Raw genomic sequence first — 6,481 nt, 5'->3', positions numbered from 1 at the left:
GGAAAATGGCCATCAGTTACAGAGGGAATTTTTGTTTTATAGGGTGTAATGATGTAATCATTGGAAGTCGTGTATGTGTAGTCTTGACTGTCAGGGGCTAGTTGAACAGGTTAAAACTTCAGTTTAGGAGGGTAGTTGTAAAAAGGTTGAAACACGTTGTCTGGGGAGATAAGTGTCCAGATTCCGAGGGATGAGTACTCAAATCTTGCCCATTGGTATTTGCTGTGCCTCCATTTAGTACTAATTAGCCATGGGGGAAGGTCAAGATTTAGGGCCCAGCATTCAATATCCACCCCTTTCCCCCAGGGCTTATTGTTCCTCTCCAGCTGTACCTTTCTCCATTTTTCTTCAGGGGCTCTATTGCAGGAATATTATTTTCCATAACCCTTCACTTGTTACTTGATGCAACTTGCTCGAAATCCTTCCTGCGAGTCACAAAGAACAGGTGACTGAGAACTCCTGCAGTTGCTTTGGCTCCATGGGAAGATCTTACTCTGCAACAATCGGAGTGGTTTTCATAATTTTTAATGAACTCATTCTGCAACCGCATACTCCTGGTGGCAGAGATAGGGCGTTGGTTTGGAACTTCAGTTTCTACTTTCTAGGTGAGGCCTTTACCAAAAGACTAAGCTTTGAAATCTAGTTTTCTTAGAATAAATGGAAATACAATTATCATTTAGTGCATATAATGGTAAGAGTTACTATAATCTCTATTATTAATAATATTTTTAATTGGTGAGGAGAAAGAATGTACCTAAAAGAAGAATATCAATGAATCCAGTAATAATCCTCCGGACTAGTTCTCATCTTTCTTTCCACCTGAAAAGTTTCAAAGTTCAAAAGTCACCTCAGAAATCCAGAATAGATATTTTCTATTATTGTTCTTGCTTTTTATTTTTATTTTTTTATTTTTAATTTTTTTGACATCAGAAAGCAGGGCTTTATTCCGCAGTATGGAGAAAACACGCTTTGCCCACCTGCCCCAGACATAAATTGTTATGACTCAGGTACTGGCCAGCAATGCCCCTTGTGGACCTCATGCCGGGTTCTAAAGACAAATCAAAGCCTGAAAATTCTGAGCTTTCTTCCCATAAACACACTCATATCATTATTTACAGAATTTACTTTTATACTGGTATCAAAAATTATACTAAAAATTTGTCACTAAACTAACTTTATATATTTTCCCTCTTAAATTTCTTTGCTAAATATTTTTGCTGTCCTGACAACTTCTGCTTCTTATTTTCTTGGTGCATACTGTGTCCTTATCCTTCTTTAGGTTTTCTGCACATCTCTTGGCATCTCGAGTGACTCTCTGCTCAGATTCACTCTCCAGTTTAGGCTGCATGCCCAGACACCTGAAGTCTGAATTTGTAGTTGCTCTTTTCTCTTCCTGGTTCCTCGTGGGGATTGCCAAGATTTCCCCCCCCCCCACTTCCTTCTCTGCTGTGTGAGACTGGGAAATCTGATTCTGTCTTCCAGATCTCAAGCACATTCTCTTTTCCCTGACTTTGCTACTAGATGCAGGTTTCTTGTCTCCGTCATCTGGGTTCCATAGCTCCATCTCCAGGGAGGTTTGATATTTTACAGCACTGACCACTCCTCCGCGTGTAATTATTCAAAGTCTTGAAATGTTCTAGTCTTTAGATGCCATTTATTCACCTGTGTTCTCTCTTCTGTTGTGATCACTTAACAAATTTTCCTTATACTCTATGTGTACTCCATGCAATATCCAAAGTGAACAAGAGCCACCTTCTCTTCACCACTTGTATTTGTGTTTCCTTCCTTCTTTCATGACGTTCAGACTTGAATTCTTAACTACTTAAGTACTTTTTGGATCATTTCTCATCCAAACCTAAGTAGTCAGCAGACTCTGGTGATTCATTCTCCATTTCCTAACTTCTCATCCTTATCCCTCTTGTCTTCTCAAAATCTCAACAGTAAGTGTTTTGCATGTTTAGAACCCAGCTCCTGGATGAAGATTGCTGACCAAATATATTAAATAAGGTATCTTCAAGATTTTAGCTGCTCATTCTCAATTATTATGAAGGATAAATGTAGAAAAGGGCTAATACACCGACACTCTTACCAGCCTCAGAAGTTAACATGATCATGCTTAATATATAAACATTTCCAAATAATGCTGCCTAAGTCCAGAAAAATAGTGTCAGGAGTGACTATGTTTGGTGGCACTATTGTCTGGATAGAGTTACTTCTCAGAACTCCACTCCTCAAATTTCATTCTGACTAAAGGATATCTTAGCACAGATATCTTTTTATGGATTTGTGAAACCGTTCTTTACTTCTTTTTCCAGAATTCACAAAATAATGGGGAAAACAAGTTTCTGTTATTATGTCTCCACTGATCAAAAGTGGTCAGAGAGAATTGAATGGATCATATTTAGGATATCCTTAAATAGGTTTGCTCTTTCTGTACATATTATACTATACCCACAAAGTATGTGGAAAAAGGATTATCTTGACTTGCCTGGAATTTAACTCAACTGTTTCCTAAGGGAATCAAGAGTTTCTTCTACCTGACATGAAGTTGGATGGAGTCAAGTTTCTTATCTTGCCCAGGAAGTCCAGAAGGCAGGGTACGTGGCCTGGTTGGTTGTCCCGACCCGCGGGACATCAACACGGGACCGCAAACCTGAGAGAGAAGGAATGAAGGGACAAGAGACGCAGGGAGAGGCAGCAAGACAGGAATTCTGATCAAGCTGCAAATTTTTATTGTTCACACAGGGGTATTTATATGCTCAGGGAATGAGGGGTATGACGAGGTGCAGGCTGGTTGGCTGTGTTCTTCTGCTGGGTTCCTGATAGGGTGCAAATTCGCGCTGCCGGGAAGGTGAAGTTCGCGCCGGCGGGAAAGTGTAGTCCCGGAAGAGAAGCCGTGGGCGCCATAGGCGCCATACTGTCAGAATTATCAGCCAGGAGGGGGGAGGGGCGCTGCTGCTTATTGTAAAGATCAGAATGTTCTCAGAATAAGAACTTCTTGGTCCCTGACATTTCCCCCTTTCTTATATAAAATTATTGACCATTTTTCGATAGCCATATTTTAAGGGGGTGATAGAGGCTATGCGCTGAGGCGGGGGCGCGGCTTGCCCGAACAGGTACAGAGCTGGAGTGACAATCCCTCGGGAACTGCGCCTGTCTTAGGTTGTCCGTGGCAGAGCAACATCCTTACCCGTCATTGGATAATGAGGCTCTAGCCCTCATTTCCTGTCTTAGGTTGGTATGAGCTCTCACGAATCTTACCCGTCATTGGCTGTCCAGTTCAGCTCACAGGGGTGATGGTCTTTTAAGATCATCATCACGATCCATCATCTCCAGTCGATGGTAATGAACCTGAATAGGTTTCGCCTGTATAGCCTCAATTTGAGCTTTAAGAAAAGCCATGATCTTGTTGAATATCAAAGGACCTATAGATACAATAAGCAGCAAGCAAAGGAGGGGACCTAAGAAGGGAAGAAGATAGGGAAGGAGTCCACTGAATCCAGTCCATAGTGGATTATCAGCCAGTGCTTGTCGGCGTTTTTCTGAGTCTTCCTGCAGCTGTTTGATCTTGTCCTTAACAATTCCTGACTTGTTGGCATAGAAACAGCATTTTTCCTGCAAAGACAGACAAATGCCTCCCTGTTCGGCAGTTAGAAGGTCTAAACCTCTCCTATTTTGTAGGACCACTTCTGCTAAGGAATCCACCTGATCTTGAAGATCTTGTATGGTGCTTGAGAGTATCTGTACATCAGAAATCAATTGTCTGGATAATTTTGTATATTGAGTAAGAGAGACCCCCAAACCAGCAGTACCTGAGGCCACTGCTGTAGAGGTTGTGCAAGAACAGGGTCTGTCATTCAGGGGATTTTTCGCATAGATTGTTAGCTGCATCTATAAGAGAGGAAGATTCATCCTCAGGGGGAAGGTTTCCGTCCCTGGGTTGTGGTAAATCATTGACCTGTTTGACCAGGCGTTCTGGTAACCATCTTGGGGCTGCTTGTTCTTGATCTAAAATACAAGCTGAGCCTCGTCCCCAAATGAGGACGGGATCTGGGCCTTTCCATTTATTTGTTAAAGGATCGCGCCACATAACAGATGGGCGAGCAGAACTAGAAGAGGGATGCCAATGTCTGTCTGCGGTCGAATGTCCTTCATTGTCTAGGGTAAGAAAGTTAAGAGCAAATAATGCATGATTAAGGCGATCCCTGGGAGTGGTAAATGCAAGGGAAGAGGCCTTAAGGCGGGTAAGCCAGGTTTTTAAGGTGAGGTGTGCACGTTCCACAATGCCTTGACCTTGAGGGTTATATGGAATTCCAGTAGTATGAGAGATTTGAAGAGTGGCACAAAACTGTTTGAACTTGGTACTGGTATATGCAGGGCCATTATCTGTCTTAATATGTGCTGGCTTTCCCATTATGGAAAAGGCTGAGACAAGATGAGAAATGACATCCTTGGTAGCTTCTCCGCAATGCGGTGATGCAAAAATAAAGCCACTAAAGGTATCTATGGAAACATGTATGTACTTTGTTTTCCCAAATTCAGGAAAGTGAGTAACATCCATCTGCCAAATCTGATTGGGCAGTAATCCTCGAGGGTTAACACCCAGATGTTGAATAGGAAGGGAGACAACGCAAGCAGGACACGCTTTTACAATTTCCCTTGCTTGTTGCCTGGTAATTTTACAAAGTAGCCGAAGGCTCTGAGAATTTAAGTGGTGAAGTTTGTGTAAATCTGTGGCCTCTCGGATGGATCCAATAAGAACTGGGAAAAGGGACCGAGTGGCTGCATCAGCCTGAGCATTACCCCGTGATAGGGGACCGGGAAGATCAGAATGTGCTCTAATGTGTCCTAAGAAAAATGGATGTTTTCTAGCCTGAATTAGTCGTTGAAGCTGGTTAAACAAAAAGGCTGCGTTGGAGGAAGCCTTAATGGCGGGTGAAATCTCCAATAGGGGCACAGAATGGGCAATGTAAGCACTGTCTGTATAAATATTAATAGGTTTATCAAAAAAATGTCATAAAGACTTGTGTTATAGCAAACAATTCTACAAGCTGTGCTGATGGATAGGCAGTGTCAAAGGTGGTGGGCTGATTATCAACAACAAAGGCTGCACGGCCATTGCTGGAGCCATCTGTAAAAACAGTAAGGGCTTGTGGAATAGGAGCCTTCCGAGTAACCCGAGGAAAAATAAATGGATGTAACTGAGCAAAATGCAAAAGGGGGTCATTGGGAAGGTGGTTATCGATTATTCCCAAAAAGCCTGATAGAGCAATACCCCATTCATCCCTCGTCTGTAGCAAAAATTGGGTTTGATCCTTAGTGTATGGAATCAGAATGCTATCAGGGTCTTTGCCAAAATGTTGTCGAGAAAGCAAGCGACCTTTAATAATGATAGAAGCTACCTGAGCAGGATAGACGGCAATAACTTTAGAGGATGTGGCGGGCAAATGAACCCAAAGCAAGGGGCAACCTTTATTTTTAAAATGTGGATCCCGCTGCCAGAATAGTCCCGTGGGTGTATGAGGGGTGTGTAATATAACCAAAACCAAAGGAAGGTTATAAGATATTTGTGTAACAAATTGTTGAGCAATGGCTTCTGTGACTTGAATTAATGCTTGCTGTGCCTCGGGAGTAAGCTCTCGAGGAGAAGAAGGGTCAGAATCTCCCCTTAAAATATCATTAAGAGGCAAAAGCACATAGGTGGGCAGTTTTAAATATGGTCTTAGCCATTGGATATCCCCTAGTAGTTTTTGGAAATCGTTAAGAGTGTGGAGATGGTCCACACGCAATTGTATATTAGGGATTTGAATTTGATTAGTTTGAAGTTTGAGGCCCAAGTAGGTGTAGGGGTCCTGTGTCTGAACCTTATCAGGGGCTATCTGAAGCCCCAAGGCAGTAAGGGCTTTATAGAGATCCAAATAACAATTATTAAGATCATAGGTATTAGGTGCAGCAATTAACAAATCATCCATATAATGTAATATATAAACTTGTGGCCACCGCTCTCTCACAGGGTCTACTGCTTGAGCAACATATTTTTGGCAAAGACTAGGGCTGTTAGCCATACCCTGGGGAAGGACCTTCCATTGAAATCTTTGCATAGGGCCCTGAAAATTGATGCGGGGGAGGCTGAAAGCAAAATAGGGTCTGTCATCAGGATGTAAAGGAATAGTAAAAAAGCAATCTTTTAAGTCGATGACCATTTTATAATAGTCCCTAGGAATAGCTACCGGTGTAGGGATGCCTGGCTGTAGTGCCCCCATCGGGCGCATAACCTTATTGATAGCGCGCAAATCCTGTAAAAGGCGCCATTTGCCTGATTTCTTCTTAATAACAAAAATAGGAGTATTCCAGGGTGAGGTTGAGGGTTCCACATGGCCGGCTGTCAACTGTTCCTGTACTAACATGGAGGCAGCCTCTAATTTTTCTTGGGTAAGGGGCCACTGATCCACCCACACAGGAGTTTGAGTTTCCCAAATAA

The sequence above is a fragment of the Sciurus carolinensis genome, chromosome 7 (genome assembly GCF_902686445.1).
Source record: "Sciurus carolinensis chromosome 7, mSciCar1.2, whole genome shotgun sequence".
Classification (NCBI taxonomy): Eukaryota; Metazoa; Chordata; class Mammalia; order Rodentia; family Sciuridae; genus Sciurus; species Sciurus carolinensis.
This window is presented reverse-complemented; position numbering follows the sequence as displayed.